The sequence below is a fragment of the Eschrichtius robustus genome, chromosome 8 (assembly GCF_028021215.1).
Source record: "Eschrichtius robustus isolate mEscRob2 chromosome 8, mEscRob2.pri, whole genome shotgun sequence".
In the NCBI taxonomy this organism is placed as follows: Eukaryota; Metazoa; Chordata; class Mammalia; order Artiodactyla; family Eschrichtiidae; genus Eschrichtius; species Eschrichtius robustus.
The window spans coordinates 25,326,474-25,346,423 of record NC_090831.1 but is presented as its reverse complement, the minus strand read 5'-3'; positions in this window follow the sequence as shown (position 1 = coordinate 25,346,423).

Below are 19,950 nucleotides of genomic sequence, written 5' to 3'. Positions count from 1 at the left end.
GCTAATTGGGAGGAAAAGCAAAGAACTGTGGTGGTAGAGAAGCAATGGTAAAAGAACAATTCAAGAGAAAAGCAGGGATAATCAGTCCCCAAGCTCCTGAGTGGCCAGGTTATGTAAATACTGAAAGGAACCTTGGCACTTAAGTACAAGGAAGCAAGGAAGCCACAGGTTATTTTGGCAAGTACAGTTCTCAGCGGAATGGTAGACATGGAGGTAGTTAGTCTTAGGTTTGAAAATGAAAAGTAGGTTAGGACATGGAGAAAATGAATACAGTTGTCTGTCAAGAAGTTTGCCTGACTTACTGTGGAGAGGAGTTATAGGATGGTAGGCTAGAAGATCTGAGATGAGGGGAGTAGTTCAGTAGATTTTAATACAAAAAAAAAAAAACAGAATTAAATACTGTTAATAAGACAGTACCAGGGAGAAGTAAAGATCTAGGAGAGAAAGATCATCTTTGTAGAAAAAGGTGTCTGAGAAGGAAGGAAGATAGGGACCCTTGTTAGGAGAAACCTCATTATAACAGGTTATAACCTTGTTATCACTATAACACTAGTGATACCAGTAGATTTTCAGATTTTGTGGTGCATTGAACACTCATTTCTCTCTAAGGGAGGAGGTGATATCAATAGCTAAGAAAGATGAAATTATTGGAAGGTTGTTAGACTTGAGGAGAATGGAAAAATTCTTAAAGAGTAGTTGAGGAGAATGGGAACAAGAGAGCTAATTATATAAGCATGATAGGATTGCTGGGCATGTTAAAGACCCAGCTGAGGTTGGTAAGCATGGATTTATCAGTCTGCCTGAAGGTTGGTTTGGAAGCTGCATTCTCTTTTCATTCTATGTTTAGAGAACTGTCTAAACATAAAAGTTACTGTAAAATGTCAGCAACTTAAATTTGTTTGCTAGGAAATATAATAACAAATAGCATTAACGTTTTCTACCAGAAACTCAAACTTCTGAGATTATAATGTCTTAATTAAAAAAATATATATAAATATATCCACTATGGTATCTTGTTTGAATGACTAATTCAGATTAAAATATTGGACAAACTAATTTTTAAAATACTATTTTGTCCTTAATTTTTTGAAGGTCTTTGATTTTCTTTTGGATATTTTGGTCATTGGAAGTAGAATTTTCATAGTTAAGATTAGAAAAGTAAAATTCTTTATTTAAAAAAATATATATGAGATAAACACCTATAATTAAGGAAACAATCAAATAGTTTTCACTGTTGCAACTTTTTATAACTGTCTTTGAGAAGGTATATTCAGGCAAATAATGATCATGTCCTTTCATAATAGGAAACTTTATCATATTCTTGATTGTTCCCTTCCTGTCTTTCATATTTGAAAGAAATAAGGCTATCTGTTTGACAGGATTTCCTCCATTAAAATTTTACAAAGATTTTATATGCACATGCATGCACGCAGGCGCGCGCACACACACACACTATATGAAAGTCTTCAGTCCTATAAATTATGGAGAATATCTTTCTTCTAATTTAAGAATGAGAAGAATTATAACCTGCATACAGTTTTGCTTGTAAACTATTACATGTGGTAACCATGATCTTGAAAGTGAAGACTTTTCTATATAAACGTGTGACAAGGTAAATGGTGTCCCAGAGCTGACCAAGGAGGTGATCCTGATTCCACTGTATGAGTGTAACATAATTAATTATTATTCTTTTCATTTTCATTTGTAATGATGAACAATATTGCTATTAGCATTATTTTAATGTCTCCTGAATATATATTAAATCATTTCTCTAGAGTAGCTAACTAAGAGAAGAAATCTGGTCATAGTGTGTACAAATACTTCACTAAGTAATGCCACATTGTTTATCTCAGTGATTTTGCCTTTTCTTACAAATTATTTCATGGAATATTTTACATCATTTTGGATATGTACCCTTTAATAGTTAAATGTGTTGCAACTATCAAAAAAAAAAAAAAAAAGTGGAGAAAACCAAAAGCGTTTTGAGTTTCTTCTATGGAAGAGGATTACACCAACACCAGCACACTTAGAAATTCTTGCTGATATTACAGGTTACTAATATTTGCAATCTGAATATCTTTTTTTGACTTTACAATACCTTTATTAAATTTTCTGATTATAGTAGGAAATCTTATGCAGAAAACATGCAGAAAATCTTAGGCATAGAGAACATTATGAAGAAAATTTAAAAGAACAAAATACTAACCCCTAAACGTAACCAATGCTTCCAATATTTTGTTGGAAATTATCTCCTAACACTATATACAAAAATCAACTTAAAATGAATTAAAGATTTAAACATAAGAGCTGAAACGATTAAACTCCCAAAAGAAAACACAGGGGGAAATGCAAAATTTATTTTGTGTCTACTGTATGAAGGTTTATATTATTTTAATCATCAGAAATAATACATCTAATCAAACCTCATTTAAAAAATTTGTAGGACTTTCATCTTCTTTGTATTAACCTAATGATAATAAACCTCCCTAATGGAATAAAAAATATCTCCTAAATATTAAGTTACATAGTAACATTACATTGAAGGTTATCTTATTAACACATCATAAATAGGCTATGCAACTTGAAAACATAAATAACTTGGCAATGAATCAATTCACACTATTTTGTCCTTTACATTTTGGTTAATAATGGAAAATATTCATAAGTAATTGGGAGTTTATGATTTGAAGTAGCTAGCTTTAGAATTACGCCTTTCAGGCTAAAATATAAGAAATTTGAAAATTTTTTTATCACTTAGATAACAAGCCATACACTATGCCAACTAGCCTAATATAACCTACTTCTTAATGCTGTTCCCTGAAGTCTATAATTATTAACATGTCCTGATTTGATTATATATTTTTGTAGGTCTCACATGAATTGAATGTGATTCTTCATTAATGTTTCTAGCTAAAATTTAAAAATAATGGGATGAATGTTTAGTATAATTGTTAAACCATGATATTTTCTGAAAACTATTTAAATTGTTTTTAATGACAGCAAACTGACTTTCAATATCAAAATAATTATAGTAATATTTTATAATAATAATATTTTGATCACATCATGATACAGGCATTGCATTAAGGGCTTTATTTATATAATTTATTTATTACTTAGAACTCTCTGAGGTATTCTGGTATCACAAATTATCTCTATTTTCAATATGTAAAATCTGAAATTTATAGAGATTAAATAATTTGTGGGAGTATACAGCAATAAATGTTAGACATTACTTAAAGACTAAAATCTTAAGAAATTCCTTATTAAATTATTAAAAATTTCAAAAGCCACTTTTCTAAAAAATATTTTTAATCATTTGGTGATAATATGAGGAAAAATAAACATAATTCTCTGTGGATTTTGTAAACTAATATGTGTGTTAGACCTTCAATCATCTATTTCCAAATATTTTAATAAAAACTAAATTTTATTATTCACAAAAGTAGGTTTTCTACATAAATAATGCATACTCACATGTCTTTTGAAAATAAGATTTATTACCATATAACAATAAAGCTGAATTATACCAAATGAAGATTCATTGAAGACAAAATGTTTATTGCATTATGTAAAATTTAAACTTGGAAAAACTATTTTGAAATCTATTTGGGATATATTTTCTCACAATTTACCCAAATGAATTCTTCCTTTCTAAAAGTTATTTTTTAGAACATGAAAAGTATTAAATTTCAATACCTTGTTTAATAATTAAATTGAATTTTTACATTTTATAAACCAAAAATATTCATTAAAATGATTCAGTTATCATACTGATAAATTTACAAGAACACATATTTTCCTGTTTTTTTTATAAAATAAAATTCCAAATAGTAAAATGAAGCCCTGCTGGTAAAAGTCTGGAATTAAAGCAATAGTTTAAGTTATACATATGTGCTTCATTTATGAAATCAAAGTATAGAATATGCATTTTGATAAGTCTTTATATATTACTGCATACATTCACTATTCAACAAATAGTTTTTGATCCTCTATATCGAGCCAAAAACTGAGCACAATGGAGGAGAAAAATATTGTCTCTCTTTCCCACCAGACTTCAAACTTTGAGATCAGTGGAAAAGATGGGCAATCATTTAAAATATAATATGAAAAAGGCCATGAGAGCAGAAATTCATGATACTAGGGAAATAAACTAAAATATAATAAATGGGGAAGGAAAAGGACAGGAACATTATCCTGAAAGAAATGCTGACTAAGCTGGGACCTGAACTCTCTGTGATATTTGCAGTGAAAAGTAAATTGTAGGAAGAGAGAACAATTTGAACAGAAATCTAGACTATACTAAAAGAGTGCAGAACAATCATGGAAATGAAAGTAATTCTGTATATATTTTTAAACGAAGTGAATGGAATTTTGGAAATCCTAACTTTAAGTTTTTCTCTCCTCCATGGTTTCTACTGAGGGAGAAATTAGATGAGGTATAATATTAATGATATCTCATTTTCCTAATAATGGGCCATGTCACAAATAGTACTGGATACAGAGCTAAAACAAATTAACATAAACATGACATAACATGGAAGGATAAAGTGTTACTTATTATGCCCTTTCCAATTAACCTAAAATGACTAAGTTCGTAGACTAAATCACTTCTGATATGTTCCACAGACTCAATCACTTCTGATATGTTCCATAGACTCAGAGAACCTGGACACAGTAAGAACAAGTGGATCATAGTAAGAGACAGCTGTTGCCCAAACATGCTCATGATATGGGAGGCATGAAGCACAAAACAGTTCAACATATGGGCAAAGACAAGAAAGAAAAGGGAGTGGATCCTGAGCAGAAATGAATAACCACATTATTGGAATTTAATAATTGAACAAAAGGAGCAAATACCTCCATTTCCAGTAAGTTATACAGTTTCTACTAAGGCCAATAAATCTTATTTTTCTCATATGATAAAATATAAAATACTGTATATTTTAAAGGCCCAAAATCTTATTACTCAATATAAGCTCCATCATATGCTTAATATTTTGACATCAAAGTTCTAGTTTCTTATATTTCAGGTTGAGATTGTGATAACTCTGTGCCTTTAGAGTGCAAGTGTTCCTTTGCTTGTATTTTTTTGTCTAAAATAATAACCATGAAGTTACTTTTTTCCTATCCTTACATCTTTTATTATCATTAAAAGGGTTCAACTGGTTAATAAACACATGTTTAGTAAGTACCCAACATATCCCCATTACTCTATTGGTCCCATGAACTATGGTCAAGGAAAAGAAAAAGAAAACTAATAGAAATTTTTAAAAAAACCCTAATATCAAATTTTGTGGCATTGATTTCATGGGACATCAGAGTTCAGTGAAAGAGATATCTGTATTTGCTAGAAACAGAGTAAGCTTCATGGAAAAGACAGATACACATTATAGGAACAAAGATATGAGGGTAATTGCATGGACCACTGTGAATAACAATATAAAACAGGCTAAAAATAGGTTTAAACTTGACCAAATAGAGAAAACGTAAACTCAACATTTATGTGTCCCCCTGGGAGAAGTAGTATAGAGCTTTTCCTTTGTACGTTATATATACTATGAAGTATATATAGCATATATGCTTATATCTATGTCATGTATATGCATATATATATACACACATATAAACCATGTAATACAAACACACACTGATCCAAAATGTCCTGAAAACATAACTGACTGTTCAGACCAACAAAATGAGACCTTTCAAACTATCTAGGAAAACAGATGACTCCCTTTAGAGAAGCTCTTGCTCCTATCCCTTTCCCCATGCCTCACCCTCTGCCTTGCACCACCCTCCATATTTCCCATGGAAGAAAACTGAAAAGTGTGATGCCAGGATTGTATTATAAAACAATGTCCCATCCTTCTTCGTGCTGCATTGGAACTGCCATGAAAGAACTTATTTCAAAAGGTAGTGAAAGATTACAAGAGGCAGCATTTCCAAAGGCCTATAAATCCACATTGTGAGTATCACAGTGAATTAACTAAGCCTTCCCAATGTTCATTCTGAAATATTTACATATGTGTTATTGTTCCTTGGAAGTAGACATAGATCTGCTTTGGCTGCTTTTCATTTTGTTGGCTTCACATTAAAAAGTACAATATTAAAAGTCAGGTAAAAACAGGTTTTAACTTGAGGCTGCCCTTGATGTTGAATGGATGGATAGAATTTATAGTCCCAAAGACTCAGACACATTGAACATCAAACATAATACTGAAATGTCTGAGGTAAATGGAAAAGATAGCATCTTTCACAGTCTCAGAAGGCATGAGAGAGAGAGAGATGGATTTCATAAGGACAATAGTTTGAATGGTTATTTTCATATACAAATGTTTTCAAATTATTGCAAGTAATGTGAAACTCCCTCATCAGGAGACCAGTGTTTTGTGCTTCCTGAAACAATTGGAACTACAGTCATCAACAGTATTTCACCTCTTGTCTGGCTTGTTTCCAGTTGGAGACACAGACAGGTATTTATAAGGCTCTGAGATCTGGAAAAGCTAAGCAGCAAATCTGCTTGGCAGAACCTGAAATTCTCTTTTTATTGTTTTTTTAATAACTGAACCTTGATTTTAAAGCCATATTTGTGGCAAAGAGAGTTTTATCCATGCCATACAGAATTGTTTATTCCAGTCTAATCCAAATATCATTTTATAGCAAAATTTTTATGTCTAAAATGTCAAACACTTCATTTTCATAATACTGATTTGTTTTTGTGAATGGCAAAATGATTTCTTTAAACAAATTTTTGCAAGAATTCCTGACATTTGGCTTTCTGAAACCAAGCAAATATTTCTGAAACATATAGTTAAAATGCTTATCCTAGATATTCTATTCAACATATCTTGTGAAAGTCATGGCATATGTAAACAAGAACATATAAATATCACCTAGTAACTATTAATGTAGTAAAAAATGTATATATTATTCAGCAATAGCAAACATACCAAAGTTACTTCTTTCTCTGCTGTAAAAAACAAACTTTGTAATTTTCTCCCATTTTTTCCCTGTATTTATAAAATAAAAATATATTGAGTATTTTGAAGAAGAAGTTCAGAAATCCCATTCAGAAGATATAAATGAATTTGAAACTTCAAAGTTTCCTTTGTTATTTTTTTGGGGGAAGGGGATAATAAATATTCTGTACTTCAACAATAAAGATATAAATTACCTCAACTTTAATTACTTTGATTTAAAGTTTAAGTTCTCTATCCTTTTCTAAGCTCAAGATTTTGAAACTACTAAAACAATTAGCTCTTGTTTTAATATTGTCACTTTCCTTTGTGCAACTTTCTTAGAAAATGCTTTTTAGATTCACTCAAACTTTTTTGGCATTTGACTTTTCCATTTCCCTCTAATTCTTTTATAAGTGTCAGCTGGCTTTTCCACCTGGTAAGGAACTAGTAAAATCCTGGAAACTTTTTCAGTCACATTTACCTCAGTCACTCATTAGCACTTGGAAATGTTTAGGCACAAAAATAAAATTAGTAGGAAAATGGTTCTAATGTTACAGGTTTTAGACATTTGCTCATAAACAAAGGGTTGCTAATATTTGAGTCAGATGATGAGAAAGAAAATCTGATGAATGCATAGAAAAATCAAGTTTTTATACTGCATTACTATTCAATTTAGCTTTAAGTGCTAATTTTTGGGCTCCATGGAAAAAACTTTTTTTTAAATTGGAATATATTGATTGGCCCAAGTTTTGATCACAAAAAAGGTCTTTGCATGCCATTTTCCCTTTGGCAGAACCATTAGAATATGCTTTCCATAGCCAAACTTCAAATAGTAGGGATTTAGTGAATTTCACTATGTCCTTATTGTGATGTGTATTTCTCCTCTCCATTTTCTTTCTGCCTATTGATTACTCATTTCTTTGACTGATCTTCCTTAGACCCTTTGCTTGCTCTCTTTATTTATTTATTTATTTATTTATTTATTTATTTATTTATGGCTGTGTTGGGTCTTCGTTTCTGTGCGAGGGCTTTCTCTAGTTGTGGCAAGCGGGGGCCACTCTTCATGGCTCACGGGCCTAGTTGCTCCGTGGCATGTGGGATCTTCCCAGACCAGGGCTCGAACCCGTGTCCCCTGCATTGGCAGGCCGATTCTCAACCACTGTGCCACCAGGGAAGCCCTCGTTTGCTCTCTTTCTTGTGCCTATAATGAAGAGCTGGCCTTAACCTTTCTTACCTCGCTTTTTTCCTCTACACACTCTTCCTAGACCACGTTGTCCACACACTTGGTTCTCTCTACTACCTACAGATTCTAAAGTTCCTGATCCCAACTTCCAGCATAAACTGGATATCTCATAAGCTCCAAGGTCTCTCTGTATCTTCTTCAAGCACTATAATAATTTTTAACTGGAGTTCTTCCTCAAATCCACTTCTCCCACTACTTTCTCTTGGTTCAGAAGAATTTCTCTCCTTCTCAGTTACCTAAAGAAATTGAATGTTTGCTCACCTCTGGGCAGGACCTCTCCCTCAAAAAGCACACTTGTAACACAATATTTACATCATAACTTTACACAAACCAAAGCAGAAATTCAGGCTTAGTTGTTCCTCAATAGAATTCAACTTGAGGAGAGGAGTTACTTGTTCATTTCTGCATGTGGAACTCCTAACTCATAGCAGGTATTAAATAAAAAAGAAGTATCTGTGGAACAAATGGATAAATGTATGTTTACTTATCATCATTTGGACTTCTCAGACACATACCGATTCCTCACTCAGCTTATAAAATGTTATTTATTTCCAAGTATATTGGAAGCTAACCAAAATTTTAGAACACTAGAGATGAATGTTTCAGTTCATTTATTCTTTCAATGATTATAATTACTAATAAGCATCAAATTATTTTTTAAACTATTGAGGAAAATATTTTAACAACATTGTTGAAGTATAATTGGTATATAACAAAATGCACACAAACTATTCATTTGATAAGCTTTGACATATGCATTTGTAGAACTATCACTACATCAAGATATTGAATAAATCTATCACCCTCAAGTTTCCTCAAGCCTTTATGTAATCTCTCCCTCCTTTAACTACTTGCTTCCAGTTTCCCAGGCAACCACTGCTTTATTTTCTCTCACCATATATTAGTTTGCATTTTTCAGAATATAACAAAAATGAAATAAAACAGTACGTACTCTTCTTTAATCTGACTTCTTTCATTCAGTACAATTATGTTGAAATTCTTTTTGTTAGTTTACATAACAAGACTTATTCTTTTTGAATTTTGAATGGAATACAAAATTCCATTGTAGGGGCATACCACAATTTTTAAATCTGTTCACTTGTGGATGGACATTTGAGTTGTTTCCAGTTTGGGACTCTCAAGAATAAATCTGCTATCACTACTCTTGTGATATGCCTTTTTAAGGGTATGTGCTTTCATTGTTCTTGGGTAAATTTCTAAGATTTGAATGGTTGAATCATACAGTAAGTCAATGTTTAATTTTTTAAGAAAATGTCAAAATGTTTTCCAAAGTATTTGTACCACTTTAAATTCCAGCAATATATGAGAATTCTAATTGTTTCACCATCTATGCCAACACTTGGTATGGTAAGTCTTTATAGTTTTAACTTTCTAATAGATGTGTAGTTGTATCTTATTATGCTTTTAACTTGCATTTGTCTAATGACTAAGGATTTTCACATCTTTTAATGTGCTTATTTGCCACACATATATCTTCTTTGATGAAGTGTCTGAACGTTATAAAGAAATTAAAGCACATGAATCACTGATACACAAGGCGACATGAATGAATCTCAGAATGTTGAACACTATAAACCAGACACAATGGAGAGTATACTGCATAAGTCCACTTATCTCAAGTTCAAAACAAGAAATCTAGTCTATAGTGACTAAAAATCAGGATAATCATTAACGGTGGGGTTGTTTACTAAATAGGAGTATGACTAAGATTCTTGGGCTACCGTTATGTTCTATTTCTCTATTTGGGTGGAAGTTACAAGGGCTTTAATTTATTTTGCTTTTGAAAGTTTATCACTTTTCACTTATGATCTGCTAACTTTTATGTGTGTACTATATTCAATGAAAAGTTTAATTTAAAATAATAAATACAAAATATCTTATTCAACAATAACAAGAGCAATGATAATAGCAACTAGCAACTTTTCTAAATGTTTCTTATGTGCCAGATTCTATACTAAATGAAAGCTAAGAAAAAATAGGAAGGGTAAGAAATGGTACTCAACAATATCCTTATACAAAGAAAGTGTTTAGATCTGGTGTTCATAACTCAGAGAAATGCTTTACTTAGTATTTGCTGTCACAAGGTGTCTTGCATTGAAAATATTGATTTGAAACCCACTATGCAATGTGATCAAGAAACTCAGTGGTTAACTCTATTATGGTGTGCACGTAGGAATACAAATAAAGTTAGGAAAATAAACTAAAAATATCAAGAAATTTGTTTTTAAGAAATCAGTTGGCTCTTAGAAATCAAAGATGACACAAACAGATGGAGAGATATACCATGATCTTGGATGGGAAGAATCAATACTGTCAAAATGACTATACTACCAAAAATAATCTACAGATTCAATGAAATCCCTTTCAAATTACCAATAACATTTTTCAGAAGTAGAACAAAAAAAAATGTACAATTTGCATGGAAACACAAAAGCCCTAAAAGACCAAAGCAATCTTGAGAAAGAAAAATGGAGCTGGAGGAATCAGGCTCCCTGACTTCAGACTATACTACAAAGCTACAGTCATCAAAACAGTATGGTACTGGCACAAGAATGGACACACAGACTAATGGAACAGGATAGACAGTCCAGAGATAAACCCACACACCTATGGACACCTAATCTATGACAAAGGAGGCAAGACTATAAAATGGGGAAAGGACAGTCTCTTCAATAAGTGGTGCTGGCAAAACTGGACAGCTCCATGTAAAAGAATGAAGTTAGAACATTCTCTAACACCATACACAAAAATAAACTCAAAATGGATTAAAGACCTAAATGTGAGACTGGATACTATAAAATTCTTAGAGGAAAACATAGGCAGAACACTCTCTGACATAAATCGTAGCAAAATCTTTTTGATCCACCTCCTAATGAAAACAAAACCAAAAATAAACAAATGGGACCTAATAAACTTAAAAGCTTTTGCACAGTAAAGGAAACCATAAGCAAAATGAAAAGACAACCCACAGAATGGGAGAAAATATTTGCAAATGAAGCAACTGACAAAGGATTAATCTCCAAAATATACAAAGAGCTCATGCAGCTCAATATCAAAAAAAGCCCCAAACAACCCAATCAAAAATTGTGCTGAACCACTATGGAGGACATTATGGAGGTTCCTTAAAAAACTAAAAATAGAACTACCATACCACCCAGCAATCCCACTCCTGGGCATATACCCTGAGAAAACCATAATTCAAAAAGAGTCATGTACCAAAATGTTCATTGCAGCTCTATTTACAATAGCCAGGACATGGAAGCAACCTACGTGTCCATCAACAGATGAATGGATAAAGAAGATGTGGCACATATATACAATGGAATATTACTCAGCCATAAAAAGAAACGAAATTGAGTTATTTGTAGTGAGGTGGATGGACCTAGAGTCTGTCATACAGAGTGAAGTAAGTCAGAAAGAGAAAAACAAATACCGTATGCTAACACATATATATGGAATCTAAGAAAAAAAAAAAAGGTCATGAAGAACCTAGGGGCAAGACGGGAATAAAGACACAGACTTACTAGAGAATGGACTTGAGGATATGGGGAGGGGGAAGGGTAAGCTGGGACAAAGTGAGAGAGTGGCATGGACATATATACACTATCAAATGTAAAATAGATAGCTAGTGGGAAGCAGCCGCCTAGCACAGGGAGATCAGCTCGATGCTTTGTGACCACCTAGAGGGGTGGGATAGGGAGGGCAGGAGGGAGGGAGACGCAAGAGGGAAGAGATATGGGAACATGTGTATGTGTGTAACTGATTCACTTTGTTATAAAGCAGAAACTAATACACCATTGTGGAGCAATTATACTCCAATAAAGATGTTAAAAAAAAAAATTGTGCTGAAGATCTAAATAGACATTTCTCCAAAGAAAACATATAGATGTCCAGAAAGCACATGAAAAGATGCTCAACATCACTAATTATTAGAGATATGCAAATCAAAACTACAATGAGGTATCACCTGACACTAGTCAGAGTATCCATCATCAAAAAATCTACAAACAATAAATGCTGGAGAGGGTGTGGAGAAAAGGGAACCCTCTTGCACTGTTGGTGGGAATGTAAATTGATACAGTCACTATGGAGAACAGTATGGAGGTTCCTTAAAAAACTAAAAATAGAGCTACCATATGATCCAGCAATCCCACTCCTGGGCATATATCTGGAGAAAACCATAATTTGAAAAGACACATGCACTCCAAACTTCACTGCAGCACTATTTACAATAGCCAGGACATGGAAGCAACCTAAATGTCCATCAACAGATGAATGGATAAAGATGTGGTACACATATACAATGGAATATTACTCAGCCATAAAAAGAATGAAATAACGCCATCTGCAGTGACATGGATGAACCTAGAGATAGTCATACTGAGTGAAGTAAGTCCACAGAGAAAGACAAATATCGTATGATATTGCTTATACGTGGAATCTAAACAAATGATACAAATGAACTTATTTACAAAACAGAAATAGAGTCACAGATGTAGAAAACAAACATGGTTACCAGGGGGGAGAGGCGGGGGAAGGGATAAATTGGGAGATTGGGATTGGCATATACACACTACTACATATAAAACAGATAACTAATGGTGACCTACTGTATAGCACAGGGAACTCTACTCAATACTCCATAATGACCTACATGGGAAAGACTCTAAAAAAGAGTGGATATATGTATATGTATAACTGACTCACGTTGCTGTACAGCAGAAACTAACATAACATTGTAAATCAACTATACTCCAATAAAAATTAATTTAAAAAAAGAAATTAGTTGGCTCTTACTGAAGGTAAGAGTTTTTTGTTTGGGGGTTTTTTTGGTCTCATTTTATTTTCTTTGAATGTTGTCAGAAGTTTTATATCATACTGATAACCAAGACACAAAGAATGCTTTAATAAGCATTCAGTGCTTTTCTAGTCTTCTTTTAAAAATCTAACAAACACGTTTTCAGTAAGTAAAGGATAAATGACAAATAATTTCCATATTTTTGTTTTGAAAAGTGAATTCAGACTGGATATCTTCTCTGAAATAATCAATCATATATAAAATTGTCAGATTAAAACTAAGCATTTTAAATAAAAACCTTTCTAATTCATCTTTTTTTTTATATATTAAACGAACTGAAAAAAGAAACTTAGCTATGATGATCTTTAGAAACAGACAAGAATGTTTTGGTGAGATATAAGATTTTGAAATAGTATTCAAATTCTATACTTTAACATTTTTGTTAGTACATTGTCAAACATAAAACACATCAGTTCATTAGGTCACACAAAAAGTATTTATTGAACATTCTCTAGTTGGGAACATTCATGTGCAAATCTACTGATGCATATATGTATGCAATTCTGCTGGGCATATACTTGGGAATAAAATTTCTGAGTCAGAGCATATGTATATTTAGCTTTGGTAGCTTCTGTCAAACAATTTTACCAAATAAAATGTTGAACAAATACAGTCCCTGCATATTCTTGTCTAGAATGGAGGAACGGAGGAAACAGAAAAGTAAACAACAATTTCAAAGTATGTTGATAGCACTGAAATAGAGGTTTACAACAAAGCACTAAATACTACAATGTGCTTTTGTATACATATATACACATAAATATATGCTGACACTTGTAAAATAATATATTAGTATTACTATCATCTTAGAATATCACTGCTTCCGTGTTGTAAAATAATTGAAATTGGAAACTTAAACAAATGACTCCCATGAGAAAAAGTAATATTTTAGTTACATTTAGGAATTTTCTGAACAATGCCCTACATGCCATTTGCTTGAAGGCTAGAACAGTAAAGTTCAGTTCAAGTTGATTCCAGATGTTCAGCTCTATTGAATTATTTTCAGGTTTCTTAAAGTGCTAAGCTTTTTCTTGCCCTTCTGTCTGATTTAGATACCAATTCTCTGGGCATCTCTGATTATAGAAATTACCACACTCTACTTGTCAGAAGAACAAACTGTGTCAGGAGTCAGCATGTGCTAATTAGAGAAAATTCTCCGAATCCAGCCATCTGTCTGTCCCTGACACACCTTGGGAAAAATGGTTTTGCCTGTGAATATTGAAAGGTAGATTACTGAAACTATAATTTTGGGGATAAAGGAAATTTTTTGCTGTATGATAAAGCTTAATGAAAGTTACGTTTAAAAAATCACCTCAGTCATATTGTAACAAGACACCAAGACTTGGAAAATAAGCACTACCTGGAGGTGATGAGTTAGACACTCTGGACAGCAAGGAACAACAACAGTGATTACAAACCACATTTCTCTGAGCTGCCTCAACTGTCTGGATCCCAGCCAAGGACATCAGGTCTCTATTTTAGCACCTGTAAAGAGGAGAGACTAGATGCGTCCCAGTCTAAGAAGAGGGGTTGCTCACAGGTCAGCAGTTCCAGAGATTTGCTGTGAGGGACACACCTGAGTATTACCAGCAAGAAGCCATAAGCAAACTGAAGATTACTGGTCCAAGGAACAATGTAAGGAGCCCTAGCTGGGAAGGCAGGGACCATGTTTTACTTGCCACTGTATTCCCAACAACTTTTAATGAAGGGTACAATTGTAGTTACTTGATATTTATTTGATGAATAGTAAATGAATTTCCTAGTGAAAGAAAAAATAATCTGTGATAGAATAAACATCAAGTTGAATGAGCTAAAGTGGGGGTCAAGATAAATATATTGGGCTATGTGTTGGAATGTGTGTGTGGGTGTAGGTATGTATACAATCATTTAAAAAAAAAAAACCCTCATAATGTGTTAGGGCTGGAAGGCCTTTTTAAAGCCATCTCGTGTAGTTCATGTCATGGATCTAAGACACAAAGAGGAACGTTCCTGGCCGCAGTCACACATCTAACAGGTAATGAGTGCTGGGATGGTGAGTCGAGTTCAGAATTTTGGCTTCTCGTTTAGTTATTTTTTTCAACTAGACAATGATGTTTCCCTGGGGGTTATAACAGTAAGTATTGGGGAATGTAAAATCCTGGTCTTTTCGTATTATGTCTACATCTTGATATATTATAATAGAAATTTGGGGGGAAATTAAAAAATACTTAGGGATAAAAGTAAAGATTCATTAAAATAGGAAGAATTCAATTATGACAGCAATTAAAAGATGTTGAATTATTGGACCTAAAAATGAATACATTGAATATGAATATATTCTCTTTATGAACAGACTAAGAATAATTTGTAAATTATTATATATGGATTTCCAATGAAATCTTATACCTAAATAAAGTATATTTACTATCCCATACCATATGTTTACCACTTATTTATATTAAAAATATAATTTGCCTTCTTTTATAAGGCAATAATTTTTTTAAGTACAGACATTTTTCTAGGTACTAGTTCTCACATTAACTCTGAGTAATGGAAAGAGATTGATCTGTGGACGCCTCCTGCGTCTTATCTGTCGCTGGTCAAATTTCTCTCCATAGGGTATTAAGCCCCAGCTCTTCAATATGAGGCTTATACCACAAGGCAGCTCTTCATCTGAGTCTGAAAGCGGTGGGAGGAGCTGGAACCTTTTCCATTGCTCTGTCATGGATAACTCTTAGTGTTGGGTAAGCTATTCAAATACAACTGGAATAAGGGAGGCTGTTCTGTAGTTCCTGTGGTTACCCAGGGGAAGAAGAGACAGCCAGCAGTGGTAAGAGATGAGGTGATTCTCAAACAGTAAGGGACAAGTCAAAATAGAGATGGGGAAAACTGTTCTAATCAGAATAGGTACCATTTTATGAGGATGAGGACACAGTGGCACCCATAATAAGTTAAGTAACTTGCCCAAGATCATACAGCTAGAAAACGGCGGAACCAGGGTCTGAACCTAGATGCTTGTGACCAAAGCCAGTGCTCTAAATTTTACAGTGAATTGGCTCTAACTCAGCTTAAATGGCATGCAGCATAAAACAATAAATATTTATGGAGTACTTTCCATATGTCCCACAAATTATGAGAAGTCATAAAGTTACAAGGTGGATAAATACGAAAATAATTCTAAAATAATTATTATCTAGACCGTACTGTATAGGATACCAGAGAAATGTTAAAATCCCTTCACATCATTTGGTGTGGGGGATGTGGTGTGGATAAAGCAGACTGAACTTTTAAAAGATTTGAGTCATTAAGGAATATGGGCAAAAGTATACGCATGCATGTAACCTATAGGATCTCGATGCTTTCAAAATGAGAAATGCAAGTTGCAGAACAATATATTTAGGAATACCATCTACTTAAGGAAGAGATCTTATGTGGCACAAAACCCAGTCACACTGAATCACACAAGGGAGTGAGAAGTGGCTACTTCTGCATTAGGAAGCATGAGGGAAGAGCTTCACTTTTTATATTATATACCTTTATATTGTTTATTTTTAAAAATAACTGTTTCAAATGGTTTAAAATAACATTTTATGTATTTATGTTTTGATTTTAAAATACATTAGTATACATTACTTGAAGGTAAAAAGCTATTTTCATTTTGAAAAAAACCCAGATCTTTGGGTTATTTGTGGGTCTGTTTACTAGGTGGTTTATGAAAGTATGGTATCTCATTTCTCTCTTATGGTTCTGAAATAGTTTTTTTTTAAATGTGAGTAATGACCTAGATGTCTTCTTACCTTTGTTCAATTTAACCTTTCTCAACTTTATTCAGTTAAGTTCACCATTAATTTATCATTCCTAAGTCTAGAAAATCTAAAGATATTGGAGAAATCTAGAGGATTGTGAAGGTCAGAGAGCTCTTGGAAATGTTTAGGCTACACACGAGGGGTGTTAAAACAAACAATTATTTACTACTAATCTTTTTCTCCGTAAGATAAAAAATGCAACATTCTATTCAGTGGAAAGTCTGATTTTTGCAACGTCTGAATTTGTATTTCCTAGGCTAAATCAAATTGAGTAGCACAACAAGGCATACTATCCCTAACAAGAAAAAATATCTCTAAGCCTCCATTGGCCAAATTTGCAAAATCTCAGACTCCTCAAATCCCTCCAGGCTCCTGAAGAAGTTCAGTTTCCTGGAATTTCTCAAACTAGCTTGCACACTCGACGCTCTTGGAGACTACAGGTATCCCCCTCCCTTACTCTAAGAACTGGCTGCCCAGGTCCTAGTTGGCTATATAATGAGACCTGCGTGGTTGTAGCAACTGTGCCAGCTGGATTTCAGAAGTGCTATTGACCAACTGACTCCTGATATGCCTCCCTCCTTCTTTTTGATCAGGAATGTCTGATATTGTTTTGCTCTGCCTGTCCCACCATTCTATGTTGAGTATATGGGGACCAGATAACTAGGCCGTTTTTGTTCACAGGCTTTCAGATCGGGAGGAAATGGATCCAAGGACCAAGGGGACATCTGTCACTCTTTTAGAAGATAAGATCCTTGAATTTGAGTTGATGATTTGTAGGGTGGTGACTTTGAGGCCTTTGGATGGGGGTGGGTCTATTTTTTTCTAGAAAGGCACATGAACATTTGAAGGAAAGAGGGTGGACTGTGGTAGTCAGCCTCATGGTCAGAGGTTGTCTGGGGATGTAGTCTAGCTCCAGTCAAACCTTTTGATAACTGCATCCTCACCCAACATCTGACTATAAGCCTCATGAGAAACCCTAAGGCCAAACCACTGAATTGGCTGCTTTGAATCCTTACTAACAGAAACCATGAGAAATTATAAATGATCATCATTTTAAGATAGGAGTCAGCAAACCTTTTTATGTAAATGGCCAGATAGTATAAACTTTAGGCTTTGTAGAACATATGGTGTTCATGGTGTGTAATAATATAAAAAAATGGTTAAAAGCTCTCCTTGGTAAATTTTGCTTTTCTTCTGTTTTGCACACTAACTGAAATAAAGTTGTTTAGCAAAATAAACATTATTTAAAATTCATAAAATGCAGATAAATGAGCTATACAGAGCCCAGCAATAGACTTGTTCCTTGCACAGCAATGCATCATATTAATTAAATTATTTGTAAACTGGCTTTCATCCCTGTAATGCAAATATTTCTAGTATATGCTAAATACTTGTCTTGAGAGTATTATTGATATTAATCTCAGACCTGATGAGTGTCAGATCATAGAAAAGAGAAAGGGGCAGAAGAAATAACAGAATAATGGAGAAAAGTAATATTATGCATGTACTATCAATATGATTTTTAATTTTGCTTTGTCACCATCAGAGGCCAGTCATATTAGATAATTTTATGTCTTTAGTTTTAGTAGGAATTCAGATCCAAATAAGCATAACTTCTAACACTTTAAATAACTCACTGATAAACTTCAACAAACAGGAAATAAAAGAATTTTCATGAAAGTTACTTGGTGAATATGAAAAATTTGAATTCATCTATCCATCTGATTCCATCTATAAATATATATAAATATATAGATAATATAGCATATATACATATGCATGTATATATATACATACGTATGTTTACTATACATGTTTACTAACCCCATCAATAACAACATGAACACAAACTTAAATTTAGCTGTAATTGTTCTTTATTCTCCTTAAATCACCAAATGTGTAGCAGGGACAAAAATACTACAACAAAGGTTTGTTTTTCTTCATTCATAGCCAAATCCATTTGAAAATTTCAGAGCTTGGACAAGATATTTTTGAAAATCTGAACAAACCTCTAGAGGAAGAAACTAGCAGTGTGCTTGTGGTCTTAATGTAAGACTAAGTTAAGCTCATACCTGTATGGTGGTGATTGGGAGAGATGAGAAATTACTAATACCCTGATTCCTTATTTTAGAGATTCAACATTCTTGGAATACAAAAAATGATTACCCATCTCTGGGGATCATGATTTAGATAAAATGTGTCTAGAACAGCATGCAAAGTTTGGAAAAGTAAGTTACCAGCAATACTGTAACAGAAAGCATAAGACAGCCTGCCAGCTGCACCGTTTTCAAAACTTGGCTTAGCGAGTGATGAAAAGTAGCTCCCCAGTTGCATTGTAAAAAAAAAGAAAAAAGGGAACATTAAGACTGTCATGCAAATTGGAATCAGTCCCAAAGTCCAGGATATGAATACAATTAGGCCAAAGGTAATAGAAATACCATTCCTTCATATCCTCACTTCTCTCAAGTCTTGGCTCAGATGTCATGTTTTCAGTGAGCTATCTTCTTTCTCTTCTGAAAATAACTCTTTCTTATATCCCTTTCTTTCACTTCTGTCTCGTCAAACTTTATCTTTGTTTATAAAACCAGTTTTTTGCTTATTTGATTATAATTGGTCTCCATCACTAGAAAAAAATTTCTAAGAAGATAGAGACTTGGCTTGTCTACTGCACTATCACCAACATCTGGAACAGTCTTGGCACACAGTAGATGCTCAGTAAAATAAAAGGCACCAATCCTTTTAATTCCAAAATCAGAAACTTGAGAGTTATTTGGACTTCTAGACTTCTCCTTCCTCACTTTCCATATCAAATCTATCACCTTTTATTTTCTCAGCTGAACAATGCCTCCCTATCTTTGTGTTCCTCTCTATCCTTACTTTCACTACCCTGACTCTAAATCTTCATCTGAAGCAACACAATTTTTTCTACTAATTTGCTGCAGTCATTTAGCAGTCAACGTAGTGATATTAAAATATGAGGGTATTGGTTTGTCGTTGTTTTAAAATCACCAAATAGGCTGTACAAAAGATCTCCCTGACCCTACCTCTTCTACAAGCCTAAGCTTTCCCTATTCCCCTCTC